A 22632-nucleotide genomic window follows, 5' to 3' on the forward strand; every position below is an offset into this window, starting at 1 on the left:
TGTATCCATTCACATACTACGGTTTAGGTTAGATGATTGTCTACAGTTATACAATGGATTTTAAATAGATGGATTTTAAATGTTTAAAGTAATTTGTACGTTTTAGAAACTTCGTTGACTTCTGAATAAAGTTGGTAATTCCCTTAAGAAATATTTTACTAGTTAGATGCAGAAATTTAAAATTAGTATGGAGCATTTCATTAAAATCGGCTAAAAAAATAGATTGTGTAGCCTTGCTTCGTCAATACATTACGGCATCGGTACTGCACGCACAGGGCTGTGGAGTCGGAGTCTGAAGATTTTGCTGGAGTCAGAGCCGGAGCCGGAGTCGTATAAATTTTGCTCGACTCCGACTCCGGCGAAAAAAATTGAAAAACACTTCATATCTTTGTAACAAAAGAAATATTTCGACAAATTAGATTCGACTGGGGTTTTTAATCGAACAACGAAGTACTTGATTTCAGGCCATTCAAAGTGTATTTATATGGGTGAAATTTCACGGTGATATAAAGAGTAGGTTTCACTAGAATATGGGCTGAATTGATCAATTTTCAAGCCTATATATACTCTTGATAAAGGTACAATTTTAAGGCAATATAGCAGTAGAGCCTAACGTTCTGAATTTTTGGCAGGCATGTTGAGTTCGAAGATGGGTCATACCGAACAATTGTTTTGATATAGCACCTACATATAAACCCATCTCCGACTTGTGTTAAGAAATTTTTCCCAGTCTAAAATTTTCATAAGATTTGTCAGAAATTTTGAGATCCATTAATAAATGTGGAAATTTCCCGTCGGCCCAGATTTTGTATATGGAGCATAGCTTTAGAATAATGATTAGTAATCCTAATGATTAGCAATTGGATTAGAAATTTTATTTGGTTGAAAAATTGATTAATTATGATTAGTTAGCCATTTTTGACGATTACTAATTGATTAGATTAGAAATAATCAAAAATCTAATCACAATTAGTGACGATTAGCATTTCTAATCAAATCTAATCAAAACTAATCAAAAAAATAATTGATTAGATTTCTTAATAATTTTTGATTAGATTTGATTAGATCAACTATTTTTTACCATTTTTGTGTGTATGGAAAAGATTGAATGGTCAGGTACATGATTTTCCCGACCATTTAATGGTCTCAAATTCTATCATTTTAATGATAGAACATGTTTGCTAGAGCATGTAATTGCCGCGAAAACCATGTATTTTGTCTTTGTAAAAATAGTTTTCGAGCGGAGAAAAATGTATGGTGGCAATAAGCATTTGAATGGTTCTCAAATGCCGCAAACATGTTCTATTATTTAAATGATAGAATTTGAGACCATTACATGGTCAGGAAAATCATGTACCTGACCACTCAATTTGTCGACTTTTTTGCAGGGGAAAAAGTATTTTTATAAGTTAGGTATAGACATGTCTAGAACCATTATAACATATGGCCATTTAATTTTTTAACTTTTTGCAGCGAAAAGAATTTTATGAAAACATTGAGTAGGTACACACGATTTTCATTTTGCGCGTCAGTCGCGTTGTGATTGTTGCTTGGAATGGACCGAGAATACGGAATTACTGTGTTTTGTGTTAATTTATTTATTCAGAAGAAGCACGTGGTTTTATGTGAACACAAAAAAGGAAAGCGTAATTGAAAAAAATTTACCTGTTTTTTCTGCATTTTGCTTATGGTATAATTTATTTTTATTTGCAGTTACATTATGCCTGCGTTTGTACATTTGATGGGCACGACGTAAATATGGAATGATTACATATTGTTCAAATTGAACCAAAATAGAGTGTGTAAAATTATGTGATGTTTGCTTGCACGACATTTTAAATACAAATAAACAATGAATTAGTTTATAAATAAATAAAAACAAATAAATAAAGTTAATTTCGTGTTTTCTTTTCTCAAGTGGCGCCCTTTTTCGACAACGAAAAAAGTTTTTTCATAAAGATCAAAACATTTTAGGTTGTGACCATGTTCTTTTAACTGGAAGAAAAACATTTTTGACAAATACCATAACATTTTAGATCGTGACCATTGTCTTTTGATTCAAACTAAATTATTTTTATCAATATAATAACATTTTAGATGAGGACATTTTTATTTTTCTTAGAACCATGTTCCCTGAGCCAACATGGTTGCAGGTGAAAATATTACATGGTCGCCGCAAAAATAGCTCTTATCATATTATTTTGCTCTTCGAATATGATTGTGACAATCATGTTTCTTCTCTGCATGTGGTTTTTTGATATATGCAAAATTACAGCAAATTCTGTTTTTATACTACCCAAAAGTTGTATTTGGTAATTCGTTTATGATGACTACAACGATATATGTGTGATGATGGCAATAAGAGCTTCTAGACCCAGTGGAACGAAACGAAATTTTAGGCAAACGAAATTCCCCTTTGTGGGATATATTAATTTTGTCATTCCGTTTGTAGCAACACATGGAAGAAGTAATAGTCTCAGACCCCATAAATTATATATATTCTGGATCGTGGTGAAATTCTGAGTCGATCTAGCGATGTCCATCCGTCTGTTGAAATCACGAAATCCGAACGAAACAAGCTATCGGCTTGAATCCGATCCGGTTGAAATTTGGTACGGGATGTCAGTATGTGCTTACTACTAATCCTGTACAAAAAGGTTCATACTTATATATAGCTTCCACATAAAGTTTAAAAAATAGTCAATTAAAAATTTAATTGGTTCAACAAATTTTTTAATTGAAACAAAAATCAATCAATAGAAAACATTTCAATTAAAAATTAATTGGATCAATTAATTTCGTGATTGAAGATAAATTTTTTTCTGTGTATGAACCAAAACCATGTTATAATATACCTTGCCGTCGGCATGTGTTACCACAACCCAAGTAATTCGATTGTTTTTATTTATTTTTTATTATACGGGCACTAGCAACTAGAGGCTATCGGCCTATTCGATTCTAGATGACAGTCTTTAGTACCCTCCACGGTGGATGGTACATAAGATTCCTACTGGCCGGACTTACGGCCGTGTATACTTGTTTTAAAGTATTTTCTTTAAGAACAAATAAACAAGAATTTATGTGAAGCGTTGCAACGATTGCTTTAAAATAAATATTTGTAGCGTTAGAAGAATAAGTCATTTGTGTACAATTTCGTTCCTCCGAAATGAAACCTCTTCTTTCTGTGTATGGTCCGAGTCCGTCTGTTGAAATTAGACTTACTTCTGAACGAAACAAACTATGGGCATGAATCTTCGCACAAGTAGTTATTATTAATTTCGATACGATGGTATTGTGAATGGGCTACAAATTTGTTTAGGTATAGACCCCATACAAACCCATCTTTTGGAGTCTCTTGGAAGAGCAAATTTCATCCGATCCGGTTGAAAATTGGTACGAAATGTTAGTATATATCTTATAACAACCATGCAAAAATTGGTCCGAAGCCTCTTCGAGGAGAAAGTTTCATCCGAAATTTGGTATGTGATGTTAGTATTTATCTTCTATCAACCATGAAAATATTTGCCCATATTGGTCGACAATTATATATAAACCAATCCCCAGATTTGACTTTTTGATGGTTCATTGGTTGAAGGGAATACAACTAATTTTTTCACTTTCTGTGGGCAAATGGCCACGTTCCGACCTATCACAGAATTGTTGCAAATTTATAAATTGTCATAGAATTCATTGGTTTCTATACTTTATAGATATTAAAATCTTATTGGATCTATACATTTACTAAAAATATAGTTATCAGAATAATCAATTGTTCTCCTTATTCCTTTTTGGTGAGATTCGGATACTTAAAATTAAACAGATTCATAAGAGTTTATCCTAGACTGATTCATGAGGAGTGGTCATACCAAATAGTTCCAGAAGGTGTCTTTTGGAATGATTAAAAGTCGTGTCCTAAAGTGTAAATTTTTCAATACGTTTTGACCAGAATTGGGACTGGCCCTTACAAACCAGGAACTAGTCCTGTACTAGTCCTGGGGTTGAACCATTTCCCATAGGGTGTGTTCAAAAAAAAATGTTTTTCTCCAATCACGAAATTAAATAGTTTATGTTTAATTGAAATTACCACAATCACGAATTTTAATAAATTTGCTGTAATCAATCACTTACGCCCCAGCAAAAAAAAAAAAAAATTCTTTTAAACACACACAATTTTAAAATCACTTCCAAAAATGTTCTCCCAAAGATGTTCTTTATTTTGACTACTCAGGAAGTTATTTTAATTAATTTTTTTTTTTATAATTCGCTTTTTTCATATTTGTAATGGGTAATTTTAAGTTTTTTGTTTCAAATAGGTTAAAAACAGAGTATGAATTTATAAAATTGTACAAATTACATATTTAAATTTTGTCGAAAAAAAATGCTAAATCCTTTCTAGAAAATTTTCGAATATTTGAAAATATTTGAGGTTAAGCATTTCAAACAGCGCTAAAATGCATTAAAATCATAAAAAATATAAAAATTATTTATTTTGCAAAATATCACATTTTTTTCAATTCACATCCAAAATACTGAATTCGGATCAGTATTTTCTGTTGAAATGGTGGACATCCGTTCTATGACAAGCCCATGATAAATTCTTGGCTTCTGCGCCAAGTTTGCACTAATTCCGGATTCAAAAAGAACATTTGAACTACTTTTTTGGCGATGTTTCTTTATCTGCTGGGCCATTTAAAACTTTAATTAATCCAATAATATTTTTTATTGGTTTTGATTAAAAATTAATCAATATTTAAAATGAACTATGTATGATAACATAATTTTTTCTTTGTGGATATACGCAAAAAAAATATGTTCTTTGCTTGGAAACGAAATTTTAGATTAAGAAAGTTTTCTTTTGCACCCAGAAAAAAGTGCCTTCGAAACTAAAGGAAAAAATTTTCATCAATATAGTTTATCCATTTTATTTCCATTAAGGTAAATTTTTGTGAAAAATAATAAAATTTACTCGTTTCAGTAAAAAAATCCTAAACTGTAAGCAGTTAGGATTAGTTCGTTAACTAGAATAAGGCATGGAATTTTACTCATACTATTTTCTTCGCTGGGTATAAGAATTTACTACTGAAAAAGAAAATTTTATTCACCGATAACAAAGCATTCGTAAAAATAAACAAAAACCGAACTAAAACCAAGTTTCCTCAAAATTAGTAAAATTTCTTATAAAATGATAATTGCGACTTCCTTTATAATAGAAAGTTTTTCATACATACGAACAACACTTGGCATAGAAAAATATTTTAGTTCATTCGTACTAAGAAGTATGCAATCCTTTCAAAACTTAAGGAAACACACTTGTTAGAATATAGGAAATTTTCCTACATTTCTATTGTCTACCTGTAATCGATACCTGTCATCGTAATCGATGTGTTTGCGCGTGGGTGTAATCGAAATATTTGCGCGTCGGTTGTTTTTTAGTTGGAATCGCGTTGTTTTGGTATACGGAGAGATTGTTAAAAAATAATATGGTAAAATAATATAATAGGCGTGTTCCTTTACTTTACTCGTAGTAAAAAGTAGTAAAAGAGAGAAATATTGAAAATCCTCTCAGATTTCTATATTTGTTAAATGTACAGGAACGAAAATATAGTAAAAATTGTAAAAATGTCAAATAAAAAACAAAAGAAGCATTGTGATTTGAATAAATATTTTCAAAACATGTAGGTAAATTAAATACTTTTATATCGAAATTTTTTTTTTTGACAAATGGCAGATTTTTTGCAGGAAACTTCGAAATCCTTATTACGATAGAAAGAAGCTATGGTTTTTACTTTGTTATAAAAAGTACTCCTTTTGCAAAATTTTTAATCAAAGTAAAACTCTGGCTTCTGTGCCATAAAGTAGAGTAATAGCGCATATTATCAGTATCTTATAAGGTGGGGTTTTTCATTCCGTTTGTAACACATACAAATAACGAATTCTGACTATAGAAAGTATATATAGTCTTGGTCAGGGAGAAATTATAAGACGATGTCTCTCTGTCTGGCTATCTGTTGTAATCAGGCTACTTCCTTCAATAATGAACCTATAGTGCTGAAATATTACCAGACACGTTACTTCGAAACAAGTGGTATTGGTTCGGCATTGTTTTGAAATTCCAAATCGTGGAGTCTACACGTTAAATCTAAAGCACAAAGGTGCACAAAATTTTCCTCCAGAATACGTAGAATTTTATAAGGAATGTAGTCCTTCTAGACTCCAAATATAGACCCCACTTTGTTCAAATTTTGCAAAAAAATAAATTGTAAGGCCCTATCTCGCAAATATTAGATATATTCGCACACATACGCAATCTTTTTATGGTAGTTTATAAGTTCTATCCAGCAAAGCAAAAATCATGAAAATCGGTGCATAATTGCGCGTTTGCCAAGTAACACTTAATTTCATACATCCGAGGTGTCCAACTTCCAACGTCTATAGACCAGCCCGTGAATACACTAGGGACCTACAAACCTCTAAATATAGAGAAAAACATTTCAGCTTTGGCACAAAGAAAAAATTATGATGATATCTTAATCCATTAAAAAGTTACAGAATTATTTCCAAAAAAAGCTATTTGGAACTACTTTAGTTTGGAAAATTTGAAAACAAATAATTATTTTTGTCATGACATATCTACAACTTTTACTCGAAAGAATTTGCCGAGTAACTTGTAGTAAAAAAAATTTAAAAGAGACATGCATTTTGACATTGTTCTCTTAAAATTGTTTACTACTTTTACTATTTTTTGGGGTTGAGGAACGGTTTCTAGTAAAAACTAGTAAAAGTAGTAACTAGTAGTACGTAAAGGAACACAACTAATAAATAACAAATAAAATATATAAAATATTTGTTATTTTAAATTAGTGAGAAAATTTTTCGTTTTTTTAAATAAATCTATCAATGTTCGTGATAGTGTATAAAGAAAGAAAACACCAGCAGAATAACAACCCTTTCATTTGTCTTCATTTTGGAATCTTCAATTATCAGGTAATATTCAGTGACGCTAACCTTTTGCAACAAAAATGTTTTATGATTTTTTATATTTGTAGGTATTGAAATTCTAAAAGGAGGACAAAATCGTTAGGCAGCAACTTATTAAAAGTGAAAAGTACAAGAAGAAGAAAAAGTGCGTTTTAAGTTGATAATATCACACGGAAATTGGAAATAGTGGAATAATAAACTAATATTTCAAAGAGATTCGATGCTGTTGATTCTTAATAAATATATTCAATATATTAATAAAACATGTCTTTTATTGAAGATAAAATTGCTTATAGAAATAAATAAAATTGTATTTAAAAACGAAGGTAAGCAGTTCTAATTATGAAGTAAAAGTTTTACCACAAATGTGTAAGATTTGTCGAAATGAATGAAAAAATTTCAATAAAATCATTCCATATATGAATTCAAATTAGTTAAATTTTTTCATTCTGTAGTATAGTGGTATATAAAGGGTGATTTGTTAAGAGCTTGATAACTTTTTTTAAAAAAAAAACGCATAAAATTTGCAAAATCTCATCGGTTCTTTATTTGAAACGTTAGATTGGTCCATGACATTTACTTTTTGAAGATAATTTCATTTAAATGTTGACCGCGGCTGCGTCTTAGGTGGTCCATTCGGAAAGTCCAATTTTGGGCAACTTTTTCGAGCATTTCGGCCGGAATAGCCCGAATTTCTTCGGAAATGTTGTCTTCCAAAGCTGGAATAGTTGCTGGCTTATTTCTGTAGACTTTAGACTTGACGTAGCCCCACAAAAAATAGTCTAAAGGCGTCAAATCGCATGATCTTGGTGGCCAACTTACCGGTCCATTTCTTGAGATGAATTGTTCTCCGAAGTTTTCCCTCAAAATGGCCATAGAATCGCGAGCTGTGTGGCATGTAGCGCCATCTTGTTGAAACCACATGTCAACCAAGTTCAGTTCTTCCATTTTTGGCAACAAAAAGTTTGTTAGCATCGAACGATAGCGATCGCCATTCACCGTAACGTTGCGTCCAACAGCATCTTTGAAAAAATACGGTCCAATGATTCCACCAGCGTACAAACCACACCAAACAGTGCATTTTTCGGGATGCATGGGCAGTTCTTGAACGGCTTCTGGTTGCTCTTCACTCCAAATGCGGCAATTTTGCTTATTTACGTAGCCATTCAACCAGAAATGACCCTCATCGCTGAACAAAATTTGTCGATAAAAAAGCGGATTTTCTGCCAACTTTTCTAGGGCCCATTCACTGAAAATTCGACGTTGTGGCTCGTTAGTAAGTCTATTCATGATGAAATGTCAAAGCATACTGAGCATCTTTCTCTTTGACACCATGTCTGAAATCCCACGTGATCTGTCAAATACTAATGCATGAAAATCCTAACCTCAAAAGAATCACCCTTTAAATATAGGAAAATGTTAACTAATATATGGAATGCATTATTCCTAATTTCTACGAAAATCACATCGTTCAAACAAATAAAAATGTCTTTGGCGCTATACGAAGTTCAACTTTCTTCACAATGAGTTCATTTTAACTTAAAGAAGGGGTCACTTTTTTCTGGGTGTGTAGTTACAGTTTTATCTTTCAGACCAAATAAAATTGATTGGTGATAAATGTGACAACGGGTACCATAAATACAGATGATTTGCCAAATGTCAAACATCTCACGATTCGAAATAAGTTTACTCATTGGCATTTTAATTTTAATTTTTATACCCTCCACCATAGGATGGGGCCATCAATAACAACTACTTGGCACAAGTAGTTGTTATTGATGTAGGTCGGATGGTATTGCAAATGGGCCATATCGGTCCACTTTTACGTATAGCCCCCATATAAACGGGCCCCCAGATTTGGCTTGCGGAGCCTCTAAGAGAAGCAAATTTCAGATTTGAGATTTGGTACATGGTGTTAGTATATGGTCTCTAACACCCATGCAAAAATTGGTCCACATCGGTCCATAATTATATATATCCCCCATATAAACCGATCACCAGATTTGACCTCCGGAGCCTCTTGGAAGACCAAAATTCATCTGATTCAGTTCAAATTTGGTACGTGGTGTTTATATATGTGGCCTCAAACACCCATGCAAAAATTGGTTGAAATCGGTCCATAAATATATATATATATATATATATATATATATATATATATATATATATATATATATATATATATATATATATATATATATATATATATATATATATATATATATATATATATATATATATATATATATATATATATATATATATATATATATATATATATATATGTGTATATATATATATATATATATATATATATATATATATATATATATATATATATATATATATATATATATATATATATATATATATATATATAGGCCCCATATAAACCGACCCCCAGATTTGACCTCCGCAGCCCCTTCGAAGAGCAAAATTCTTCCGATTCAGTTGAAATTTGGTACGTGATGTTAGTATATTGTATCCAACAACCATGCAGGAATTGGTTCATATCATTCTATAATTATATATAGCTTCCATATAAACCGATCCCCTGATTTGACCTTCGGTGCCTTATGGAGAAGCAAAATTCATCCGATCTGGTTGAAATTTGGTACGTGGTGGTAGTATGTGATATTTAACAACCATGCCAAAAGTGGTCCATATCAGTCCATAATCATATATAAACCGATCCCATATAAACCGATCCAGAGATTTGGTTTTAGAGCCTCTTGAAGGAGCAAATTTCATCCGAGTCAGTTGAAATTTGGTACATTATGGTAGTATATGGCCGTTAACAACCATGCCTAACTAGGTCCATATCGGTCTATAGTTATATATAGCCCTCAGATAAATCGATCCCCAATTACACAAAAATTGGTCCATATCAAGTTCATAATTGTATATAACCCCAATATAAGCGACCCCCATATTTCAATTCTGGCTCTATACACACAGAGAACAATTTGGTTGGAAATCGGTTCTGATAATGAAAATTCTACTTTTAGAACTATATATTAGTTGTGTCAATCTATTTCCTTCAATGAAATTATTTCTTCATGCTTACTATCATTTGGCAATCATTTCAATACAATTTCGTTTGTGATACAAGACAAATGGTTGAAGCAACAAAATGTATATATTAGGAAGCTTTTGTTTTGAATTCAGTTGGCACGACTAACTTTAAATAAATTTAGTAACTGTCATTTAGTAATCATCACTGACATATAGTATTCACAACCGAATCCTATTTGAAATATTTTTAAATGTCATTTCAATTTTTGTTAATTATTTGATGCTCAAAGAGATATTTTTTTCTTTCAAATTAAACATCACAATGGACGATTTTTAAGCCGATGCAAATTTTATTTGCATCCACAATGCAGTCCAAAGTATTATTTCGATGATGACGGACTGTATTTAATGGACGTAAGTAAAATATAGGTAACGATATTGAAGTGGATCATTTATGTTGGGTGTATTATAGGGCACAAATAATCATATGTACACTCCAACCGGATTTAATGATATATCTCCAGGATGCTTTGTCTACTTAGAACCTCACAGAGATGTCGCAGTGAATAAAGTGGTAAGTTCTGAAATGTTTTTATAAACATGAGTGCACCAAAATCTAACTAATCTTATTTGATTTATTTTTAAGCAATAATCAAATATTCCAACATTGTACAACGGACCAAAATGGATACAAAGAGCCATAGGTCAGATTCGGCCGAACACTCAAAAGTTATTTATTTTTCATAATGCCTAGCACAGTATCGGGACACTCAGCAATAAGAAGAAGTTCATCACTTGTTACATACACAAACTGGTAATACGGGTCCATTTTTGTGCATTTTAATTTTTAAAATATAAACACCCTTTCACTTTCAACTGAAAGTCATAATGGGATGTGTATTAAATTTTGTGTGCCCAACCGCTAAAATATTTTAAGGACATTAATTTGTACTTAGATATACATCTTTAATACAAATATTTAAATGTATTTAAACCAAATATAAAAACAAAATAAAATTTAAATGAAATTAATTTTTTTATTCGGTTATAGTGCTATTAAAGTTGGGTGACACAACAAAATGAAGAACGAAGCAACGACCAATCCCATTGTCTGATACAACCAACTCCATATATAGTATTAGTTGGATTTCCCATAATTCGATTGAGTCGACCGAATTTGTCGGGTGATACAACTGCCAACAGATAGTTGGTGCAACTGCCAAAAGGAGGTTGGCAATAAATTCGGTTATCACAACCAATCTGTATTCTCTGTGTACGTATCGTGCAAAAAGTCCATATCGATTCGTAATTATTTGTAGACTTACCTATACATAACTTTTTTGTCTATACCACGTATGGACTAACTCACAATTTAGAAAACGATGTTAAGAAGTTTTAAGATACCACAACCCAAGTAATTCGATTGTGGATGACATTCTTTCGTAGAAGTTTCTACGCAATCCATGGTGGAGGGTACATAAGATTCGGCCTGGCCGAACTTACGGCCGTATATACTTGTTATTTAATTGATTCATTCTTACACATATTTCATATTTCCAACTGACATTTGCAAACATTTCTATTATTTTTAGGATACATTCAAAATCTATGACAAGGTGATGTATTTGACTATTCATGTCTTAAGATTTTAATGCTAACGAAAGCTGACATCAAATAAATAATAAGCCATTTAATATGACCTCAAAAGTGGCATTGGATAGTAAAACGAATTACGTAGGTCGAAAATTCTTTTCGAATGTCATAGCATTTTAATATCAAAATTTGGAATTCATATCCGTTATTGATATGATACCAACGAAATGACATTGACACAATTTCTTTAATTGATTCTCGTTAAAAAGAAATGTATACAGAAACTATTTCATCATGGAAAAAATTCGTAAAAAATAAAATGTGAAACATATGGATGATACATAATTTATATCACCATTAAATGATATCGAAAGCTAAAGGCACTGGACCTTATGATTCGTTTTTTTTTTTAAATTTACATAACATTATGCTGATGAGATGTATCCAATAAATTAGCATTTAAAACGGCTGTTTATTCCTTTTCAAGAGGTATTTTTGGTTTGTTTGTTTTTTCGTTGCTTCTTCAAGTGTGGATTAAACATTACCTAATCATGACGTACAGCAGTACCAAATTCAATCAGTAACTGCCACAGTTTGATATCGAGTATGGGGAGAAAATAAGAAAGAAAGCAAAAGTTCAGAAAAAATATTTGTGGTATTAAAGATCATAACAACGACAATGTAGTACACTCAAAAAAAGTGAACTCTCTATTTCATTAAAGCCAATTTAATTTTATTTAGTTCATGAAATTATTATGTTTGGAGAAAGTTTCCTTTACACTAAATGAACTAAAAAACTGGAAAAAATTATACACAAATGAAGCATAAAGATTTACTAAATTCGTACTTCTCACAAAATAGTTCATTATTTCTTTAAATTTGTACTACAAATGCGCCCATCTTGAACTTCGTATGCCACTAACGACATTCTTGCAATTTTGAACTCTAATTATCTCCTTGAAACTACAATATTTTCTTTAACAAGTGAAAAAAATTAATTATGTCTAATAAATTTTCTTGAATTTGTCGAAAAATATTTACTTATTTTTGTGATATCGGATATCAGCGTTTGTAATACTGTTTAGTTAAAAAATTTTCTACAAATAATCTAATTTTGTAAAATTAACCAACATTTTTCTTCCTGGTGGGTTCACTGTTTTTTCAGTGTATGTTTTGTCAAAGTTTTACCAATAATGCGACCATCTAGAACTTCGTATGGCACCAAAGAAAATTTTGCAAAATTGAACGCCAATTTTTATACCCTCCACCATAGGATGGGGGTATATTAACTTTGTCATTTCGTTTGTAACACATCGAAATATTGCTCTAAGACCCCATAAAGTATATATATTCTGGGTCGTAGTGAAATTCTGAATCGATCTGAGTATGTCCGTCCGTCCGTCTGTTGCAATCACGCTAACTTCCGAACGAAACAAGCTATCGACTTGAAACTTGGCACAAGTCGTTGTTATTGATGTAGGTCGGATGGTATTGCAAATGGGCCATATCGGTCCACTTTTACGTATAGCCCCCATATGAACGGACCCCCAAATTTGGCTTGCGATTGCTCTAAGAGAAGCAAATTTAATCCGATCCGGCTGAAATTGGGTACATGGTGTTAGTATATGGTCTCTAACCATACAATCGGTCCATAATTACATTTAGCCCCCATACAAACCGATCCCCCGATTTGGTTTGTGGAGCCTCTAAGAGAAGCAAATTTCATCCGATCCGACAAAAATTTTGTATATGGTGTTAGTATATGGTATCTAATGACCATGCAAAAATTGGTCAAAATCTGTCAATAATTATATATAGGCCCCTTATAAACCGATCCCCAGATTTGAGCTCCGGATCCCCTTGGAAGAGCAAAATTCATCCGATTTGGTTGAAATTTGGTACGTGATGTTTGTATATGGTATCCACCAACCATGCAGGAATTGGTTCATATCAGTCCATAATTATATATAGCCCCCATATAAACCGATCCCCTGATTTGACCTCCGTTGCCTTTTGGAGAAGCAAAATTCATCCGATCTGGTTGAAATTTGGTACGTGGTGGTAGTATATGATATTTAACAACCATGCCAAGAGTGGTCCATATAAGTCCATAATCATATATAGCCCCCATATAAACCGATCCCGCGATTTGGTTTTGGAGCCTCTTGGAGGAGCAAATTTCATCCGAGTCAGTTGAAATTTGGTACATTGTGCTAGTATATGGCCGTTAACAACCATGTCTAACTAGGTCCATATCGGTCTATAGTTATATATAGCCCTCAGATAAATCGATCCCTAATCACAAAAAAATTGGTCCATATCAAGTTCATAATTGTATATAGCCCCCATATAAGCGACCCCCATATTTCAATTCTGGCTTTCAACGTACCGTGCAAAAGTCCATATCGATTTGTAATTATTTGTAGACTTACCTACATTTTGTGTCTAATATATACCACGTATGGACTAACTCACAATTTAGAAAACGATGTTAAGAAGTTTTAAGATACCACAACCCAAGTAATTCGATTGTGGATGACAGTCTTTCGTAGAAATTTCTACGCAATCCATGGTGGAGGGTACATAAGATTCGGCCTGGCCGAACTTACTTCCGTATATACTTGTTTTCTTTCAAATGATCACGTGAACAAAATAATTGTCTTTTGTTTCTTGAATTTGTCGTAAAATATTTATTTATTTTTGTGAAATTGCTGTGACATCTGCGTAACACAGTTTAGTTAAAATTTTCTAAAATTAACCAAAATTTTCCTTCATGGATCAGTTCACTGTTTAGAGTCAGTGAACTGGTCCTTAATATCATAATAATAATGATATTGAGGAGATACTGTGAAGGAAGGGTTTTTATATAAAGTACAAGTTACACTCAAAAAATATTTTCGTCATCCGAAGCGAAATTTTAGATTACGTTTATTGCCCCATAGCTCCATGATTAGATTCGAGAGAGTCCATTGACGGCCATAGCATCTCCTATCATTACTTGAGATGTACACCGAAAAAACGTAAACTGTTTTATAGGAAGAATGAGCTAACTCGAAAATTGAACTAATTGTATTCCACATTTTGAGATTTCCAAAAAGCGTTGTTAAAACCAGGAAAATTAATCTTTATTTTAAATGGGGAAGGCTGCGACAATTGTAGCAATTTAATCAAATATTTGAAAACTACATGGAAATATAGGCAATTTCTAGTAAATGGTGAGAACTTTTAAATAAAATTATTTGGAGGCAGACGTTTTTTATAAAACATTGTCTAAACTAAAATTACAGTGGGAGAAAAGATGATACAATTTGTAAGAGAAAAATTCCGAAATGTTTTCTCCATAAGGAGTTAGCATAAAGAAGGGCCCAAAATTGAGTTATCTCTCCCAGCCAGATCTATACTAAAGGCTGTGGAAAGGTTCATTCGCCCGAACCGAAACATGTACAGTCCAGGCGTGTATACACAGAGAATACAGATTGGTTGTGATAACCGAATTTATTGCCAACCTCCTTTTGGCAGTTGCAGCAACCTTCTGTTAGCAGTTGTGACATCCGACAAATTCGGTCGACTCAATCGAATTATGGAAAATCCAACTAATACTATATATAGAGTTGGTTGTATTAGACGATAGAATTGGTCGTTGCTCCTTTCTTTATATGGTTATATCACCCACCTTAACCGAATTGAAAATGATTTTTTCCTTCAGAATATTGTATTTTATTCATATTTTTGTTTTAAATAACAGAAAAGTACATAAAATTACAATACATTAACAATTAAAAAATATACACCTTTGAAAGTACACCCTCCAGCATTGATTGCAGAATTGACAGGCAATGGTAGTTAAATCTTTGGAACTCTTAGTATACAAGTATTTATAAGTGGCGTCCGAACTAAGCACATGATAAACGGGATGACATAGCCAGTCTAAAAACGCAACAAATTAAATCAGAAAATTAGTGTGGAGTTTTAAAAAATAAATAAGAACATACTCGCCACCATCACTTCCTTATGTGTTCCATAGATAAAGACAGACGTGGAGATGAATTTTCCCATTAGAGCCGCTTTAAATTTGTAACATGGTTCAAACTTTTACCTTTTAACACTATAAAATTGTTCCACATCTAAAACTCGATCCCAAACAATTGAAGATAGGAACTGTTTATATGACTCGTATCGAATATGGTGTACTTAGAACAGTTTCACACTGCGCGAGTTGTTCATGAAATATTTGATAGGCAATCCACCAAGAGTTCAAATAAACTGAAGCTGAAAATACTCTGATTTCAGTAATTTTTATTGTTTTAAATTGAAAAGACACGTTTTCCTTCAACATTGAATAATTTTTAATAATATTAATGACATTTGAGAAATATTTCCAAAGGAATTCGGTTGTGAATATCAATTGTAAGTTTTGAATACTAAATGACAGTTATGAAGGTTTTTTAAGGTTGGTTGAGCGTATCGAATTCAATCAAATTTTTTAAAAAGAGAGACATTTAGTTCAGACAACTATTTGACTTGTATTACAAACAAAACTCTATAATAATAATCGTCAAATGGTAGTAGGAACGAATTAAGGTTGTAAATAATGTAAATTGATTGACACAACTGTGATTTCATTGTAGATGCAGAATTCTTATTACAACAATCAATTTTCAACCAATATGTTCTCTGTGTGTAGATTTGTATCTGGCGTTTTCTTTCCAATGGCTCTATTAACCATGTTCCTTAATCTATATCTGTCCATAAAGCTCGAAAAATAATTGTAAAACTAAAATTTTTCTTTTTTGGTATAAAGTTATATAAGAAATTTAGTAGATTACAACATTTTATAAACAAATACCTTTATTCAATAAAAGATACCTAACCTAAAAAAATCAGGAAAATTTAACAAAATTACACCCTCTCATAGAAGAAAAGATAAACTAAAATATCCGCTGGAATGAACATTTTAATAGTTTTTTTATTGTTTTACTTTTTTATTGACTATCTATTCGTTTCTGCACTGAAAAAAATATTGTCGTGAGGCCAAAGATTTCATGTCTTTAAAATACGAATGCAAATTTAGCTTAGCATAAAAGACGCATTTCTCTAATATAAAGTTTTTTCCTTGTCCAAAAGTCGATAAACTTTTCAATGAAGTCATATTGTCCTTATAATTAAGTGATTTGACTTAAAAATGGGTATCATAACACGAACTAAAAAAATTTTGGGGGTAAGGCCATCTTGACTTTAATAATTAAGAAAAATTCTTTAAAATTAATGAAATCGTCTTTAAATTTGTTGTCTTTTTGCATCTTGACTACAAAGCAAACAATCGTTCAAAAATAGAACATGTTTGTCGACACTTTATTTTAAAGACGTTCTTTACTTGAAACATAGCATAATTTCTACTGGAAGTCGAGTCTGAATTTGGAAAGTAAAGTTGTCGTTACGTTCTTAAAGGACTTTGATAGCATATGAAGAAAAAAAGCTGAAAAAACGAAAAATTAAAATTTGCTTCGTAGAAGCAAGTACACAAAACCTAAGTTTCAAAGAAAATTGTGTCTTAAAAGTATCCTTACTTGTATTCTCCACTTCTTTGGATCGGAATCAATACCAAAATTTTTAACGTAAAGAAACAATCTTTGGAACCGGGCATGCTTGTGTGCTCAGTGTGCGACTTTTAATATTTATTTATTTATTTTTTTTTAATGTACATTGTCAAAGACTTGCCCAAAAGAACTTCACCCACTCCGAAAAAGTGAATCTGCCATGAAATAAAATGTTGGTTTATTTTAGAAAATTTTACCCAAAATAGTTTTCTAATTGCAACATGTTACAAATTAGTTAATACTTTTTTCAAATTGAAGAAAATTTATTAAAGCTATTTTTGTTGTTTAAGAAAATTCCATATCCCAGCAAAAAAAAAGAGCTTCCAAAAAAGTAGTTTGGATCCCCAATTTGTAATCCGGAAGTAGTGCAAACTTGGATCATCTCCAATTAATTTTACATTGGCTTGTCATAGGACGGAAGAATTCCATTTTTGGATCCTTTGCATTGCTTTAGAAGTTGTGTCTTGGAAGTTCATTTGGATGAAGAAATTAAAAAAAAAAACTAAAATACAAACAAAAAAATTTCCAATTTCACTTTTTATTTTTATAAGTAATTTTTGTTATACTTTTATTTTCTGATTATGTAATTTTTACAAATTGGAAAAGTTCTTCGCTTCAACCGGGGATTGATCCTGGGTCTTTCGGCAATTTTTTATTAAATATTTTTCTAAAAAAAAATATTTTTTTATGCATCGTTTTTATTTGTTTTGTTTGTTTTTTTTTGCCATATATTTTTCCATTAAAAATCAACAAAAAAAATTAAAAAATATCTTAAATTTCAAAACCCTCTCGGAAGTACTTCCATGGATGTGCAAAAGTCAAACGGCACAGGTTCAAATCCCAGCGGCGATGATTTTTTGTTATTTTTTAATTATTTTTGGTTTGTTTGTTATTGTTCGTTTCTCTTCAATCATTATTGTTGTTTTTGATCTCAGCTTAAAACCATGCACTGACTAAACTACAAGTGTAGCTTAACCAACATAGGAGAAGTATTGTCAAATTTATTTGGGCAAAACCCTATAGACTGCAAGATGGTTGGATGTACAGCTGTTTCGGAATTACCACATTCCTCATCAGCATCCTCTACTTGCAGCAAACCTATCAACCAATTATCAGAATAAATTCTGGTAATTCACCCAACCCAAAGTGAACTACACTTGAACCTTCCGAAAAAAGGTTTGATAGTCGGTTACTGCCTAAACAAATTTGCAAGCATATCTCTTTTCCTTTGCCAAGCTCAAATCATCGATTTGTATGTAGTTGGCTGGGTTTGTTTTTGAGCGTGCTTCCTCTATCTTCATTCGTTTTGTTTGTTAGTGTTGGTTTCTCTTCAATCATTATTGTTGTTATTGATCTCAGCTTAAAACCATGCATTGGCTAAACTACAAGTGTAGCTTAACCAACAGAGGAAAAGAATGCTTGTCAAATTTATTTGGGCAAAGCCCTATAGACTGCAAGATGGTTGGATGTACAGCTGTTTCGGAATTACCACATTCCTCATCAGCATCCTCTACTTGCAGCAAACCTATCAACCAATTATCAGAATAAATTCTGGTAATTCACCCAACCCAAAGTGAACTACACTTGAACCTTCCGAAAAAAGGTTTGATAGTCGGTTACTGCCTAAACAAATTTGCAAGCATATCTCTTTTCCTTTGCCAAGCTCAAATCATCGATTTGTATGTAGTTGGCTGGGTTTGTTTTTGAGCGTGCTTCCTCTATCTTCATTCGTTTTGTTTGTTAGTGTTGGTTTCTCTTCAATCATTATTGTTGTTATTGATCTCAGCTTAAAACCATGCATTGGCTAAACTACAAGTGTAGCTTAACCAACAGAGGAAAAGAATGCTTGTCAAATTTATTTGGGCAAAGCCCTATAGACTGCAAGATGGTTGGATGTACAGCTGTTTCGGAATTACCACATTTCTCATCAGCATCCTCTACTTAATTATTATACCCTTCACCACTACTGTGGTACAGGGTATAATAAGTTTGTGCATTTGTATGTAACGCCAAGAAGGAGTAATCATAGACCAACCTTTTAAAGGGTGATTCTTTTGAGGTTAGGATTTTCATGCATTAGTATTTGACAGATCACGTGGGATTTCAGACATGGTGTCAAAGAGAAAGATGCTCAGTATGCTTTGACATTTCATCATGAATAGACTTACTAACGAGCCACAACGTCGAATTTTCAGTGAATGGGCCCTAGAAAAGTTGGCAGAAAATCCGCTTTTTTATCGACAAATTTTGTTCAGCGATGAGGCTCATTTCTCGTTGAATGGCTACGTAAATAAGCAAAATTGCCGCATTTGGAGTGAAGAGCAACCAGAAGCCGTTCAAGAACTGCCCATGCATCCCGAAAAATGCACTGTTTGGTGTGGTTTGTACGCTGGTGGAATCATTGGACCGTATTTTTTCAAAGATGCTGTTGGACGCAACGTTACGGTGAATGGCGATCGCTATCGTTCGATGCTAACAAACTTTTTGTTGCCAAAAATGGAAGAACTGAACTTGGTTGACATGTGGTTTCAACAAGATGGCGCTACATGCCACACAGCTCGCGATTCTATGGCCATTTTGAGGGAAAACTTCGGAGAACAATTCATCTCAAGAAATGGACCGGTAAGTTGGCCACCAAGATCATGCGATTTGACGCCTTTAGACTATTTTTTGTGGGGCTACGTCAAGTCTAAAGTCTACAGAAATAAGCCAGCAACTATTCCAGCTTTGGAAGACAACATTTCCGAAGAAATTCGGGCTATTCCGGCCGAAATGCTCGAAAAAGTTGCCCAAAATTGGACTTTCCGAATGGACCACCTAAGACGCAGCCGCGGTCAACATTTAAATGAAATTATCTTCAAAAAGTAAATGTCATGGACCAATCTAACGTTTCAAATAAAGAACCGATGAGATTTTGCAAATTTTATGCGTTTTTTAAAAAAAAAAAGTTATCAAGCTCTTAACAAATCACCCTTTAGTATACGGATCGGCTTAGAATTAAATTCTGAGTCGATTTAGCGATGTCCGTCTGTCTGTCTGTTGGTGTATTTTTGTGTGCAAAGTACAGCTCGCAGTTTTAGTCCGATTGTCCTAAAATTTGGTATAGGGTCCTATTTCGGCTCAAAGACGATCCCTATTGATTTTGGAAAAAATCGGTTCAGATTTAGATATAGCTGCCATATATGTTTTTCACCGATCTGGTCATAATTGGCGTGTATATCAACCGATCTTCCTCAAATTGCGTACATCCGAATATTTTATGAGTCTCGAAAAACTTGCAAAATATCAGCCAAATCGGTTCAGATTTAGATATAGCTCCCATATATAGCTTTCGCCCGATTTACACTCATTTGCCCACAGAGGCCAATTTTTTGCTCCGATTTAGTTGAAATTTAGCATAGGTAGTAGAATTAGCATTGTAACTATGCGTGCCAAATTTGGTTGAAATCGGTTCAGATTTGGATATATCTCCCATATACAGCTTTCGCCCTATTTACACTCATATGGCCACAGAGGCCAATTTTTAACTCCGATTTAGTTGAAATTTTGCACAGGGAGTAGAATTAGCATTGTAGCTATGCGTGCCAAATTTGGTTGACATCGGTTCAGATTTAGATATAGCTCCCATATATATGTTTTTCTGATTTCGACAAAAATGGTCAAAATACCAACATTTTCCTTGTTAAATCGACATTGCTTAGTCGAAAAGTTGTAAAAATGACTCTAATTTTCCTAAACTTCTAATATGACTAACTTGTAATGACAAAAATAAATGCTTCTCGGTAATTTTCGAATTGTTATTTTTAGGCAGTTGTAGTTAACGAATTAATAAAATAGAATAAATGATGGTACCATTACGTATAATTATTCACATAATCGAGCACTTACATAAAAAATCAAAAATAATATGTAATGTGACGTTAATTCTGAAAAATTTTCCGTTAAGAAATTTTTATCACAAATATTTCATAATAATTGTGTTTAATGACATTATCATATTATGTTTTAAATAAATGCTTTTTTATACCTCATTCACATTACACTTCCAAAATGTGCTTAAACTAAATTTCAAATGCCATTTGCCTTATAAAAAAGAGACTTAAAATCCACTTTTAGTAGATTCGAACCTTATGTGAATTGGCTATTGGATATATTATAACGTAATTCACGAATCCAACTCCCTTAAAAAACCTACATTTATTTCTATTTTAAGTGTGAAAATTAGTTGCGTTTAATCTTATTTAGATTATTTATTAGATTTTTTGTTTATTTATACAATATTCGTTTCTATTCAAGTAGTTCTCCTATTACAGCATCACTCGCCATATTTTGATCCATTGTAATCAGCGATAGAAATCAATATTTTCGAGATTTGGTTGGCTGAGACAATAAGTGGCTATTTTGCAAGGTGTATCTACGAATAAGTCATTACATATTAGGTGATTATATGCTTTAAATGCACTACTTATTTTATGGCCGAAAGTATGCCTGGGGAGAAGTACTTTCCTTCTAGGACATGTGTATGTAAATGTAATCCGAAGCGATGCCAATTAATAAGTGGTTATTAATTTTTAAATAGGCTTACCTACAAGATTACCGGGTAATGAGAGTATTTGCTGGGCTACTGTGGTACAGGGTATAATTTTTTACTAAAATTGTGTTCCACTCTAGTGCATTAGCCAACTTAAATTTTGAGTCTATAGATTTTGTAAAAGTCTATCAAATTCTGTCCAAATCGAGTGATATTTAAATGTATGTATTTGGGACAAACTTTTATATATAGCACCCAACACATTTGACGTATGTGATATGGTATCGAAAATTTAGATCTACAAAGTGGTGCAGGGTATAATATAGTCGGCCCCGCCCGACTTTAGACTTTCCTTACTTCTTTCTTTACTTTTTTATTGATTTTCTATTCTTTTCTGCGAAATTTAATTGTCCAAACCTTTAATTTTCACTTAAAACGACCTAAAAAATTTTACGAACATTTTTCCAATTAAAATTTTAATTGAGTTTTAAAAAATATTCAATTAAAAATTTAATTGATTCAACAATTTTTTTAATTTAAACAAAAATCAATCACAAAAATTAATATTATCAATTAATTTTTTTTGGATCAAATATTTTTTTAATTTACCTTCATTTAATTTTTTAATTGACCTTCAATTAATTTTTTAATTGATACTATCATTTCTGTGATTGAAGACATTTCAATTAAAAATTAATTGTATCAATTAATTTCGTGATTGAATCAGATTTTTTTTGTGTATAAGTTTGTGCATTTGTATGTAACGCCAAGAAGGAAAAGTCAGAGACCCATCGTTTAATATACCGATCGTCTTAGAATTGAATTCTGAGTCGATTTAGCTATGTCCGTCTGTCTGTTCATGTATTTTTGTGTGCAAAGTACAGGTCGCAGTTTAAGGCCGATCGTCCTCAAATTTGG

General features: G+C 32.2%; 2 long non-coding RNA genes across 2 annotated transcripts; both read left to right on the plus strand.

Moving 5' to 3' along the window:
* The first annotated feature begins 6850 nt into the window (after positions 1-6850).
* LOC142236114 (uncharacterized) lies at positions 6851-7241 on the plus strand. Its single transcript, XR_012721907.1, has 2 exons — positions 6851-6984; positions 7047-7241. It is a non-coding gene; the product is annotated as an uncharacterized LOC142236114 (long non-coding RNA).
* Positions 7242-10270: 3029 nt separating this feature from the next.
* LOC142232790 (uncharacterized) lies at positions 10271-10954 on the plus strand. The gene is made up of 3 exons (XR_012721213.1): positions 10271-10407; positions 10466-10567; positions 10640-10954. It is a non-coding gene; the product is annotated as an uncharacterized LOC142232790 (long non-coding RNA).
* Positions 10955-22632: the final 11678 nt, after the last annotated feature.

Source organism: Haematobia irritans, chromosome 4, assembly GCF_050003625.1.
Source record: "Haematobia irritans isolate KBUSLIRL chromosome 4, ASM5000362v1, whole genome shotgun sequence".
NCBI lineage: Eukaryota > Metazoa > Arthropoda > Insecta > Diptera > Muscidae > Haematobia > Haematobia irritans.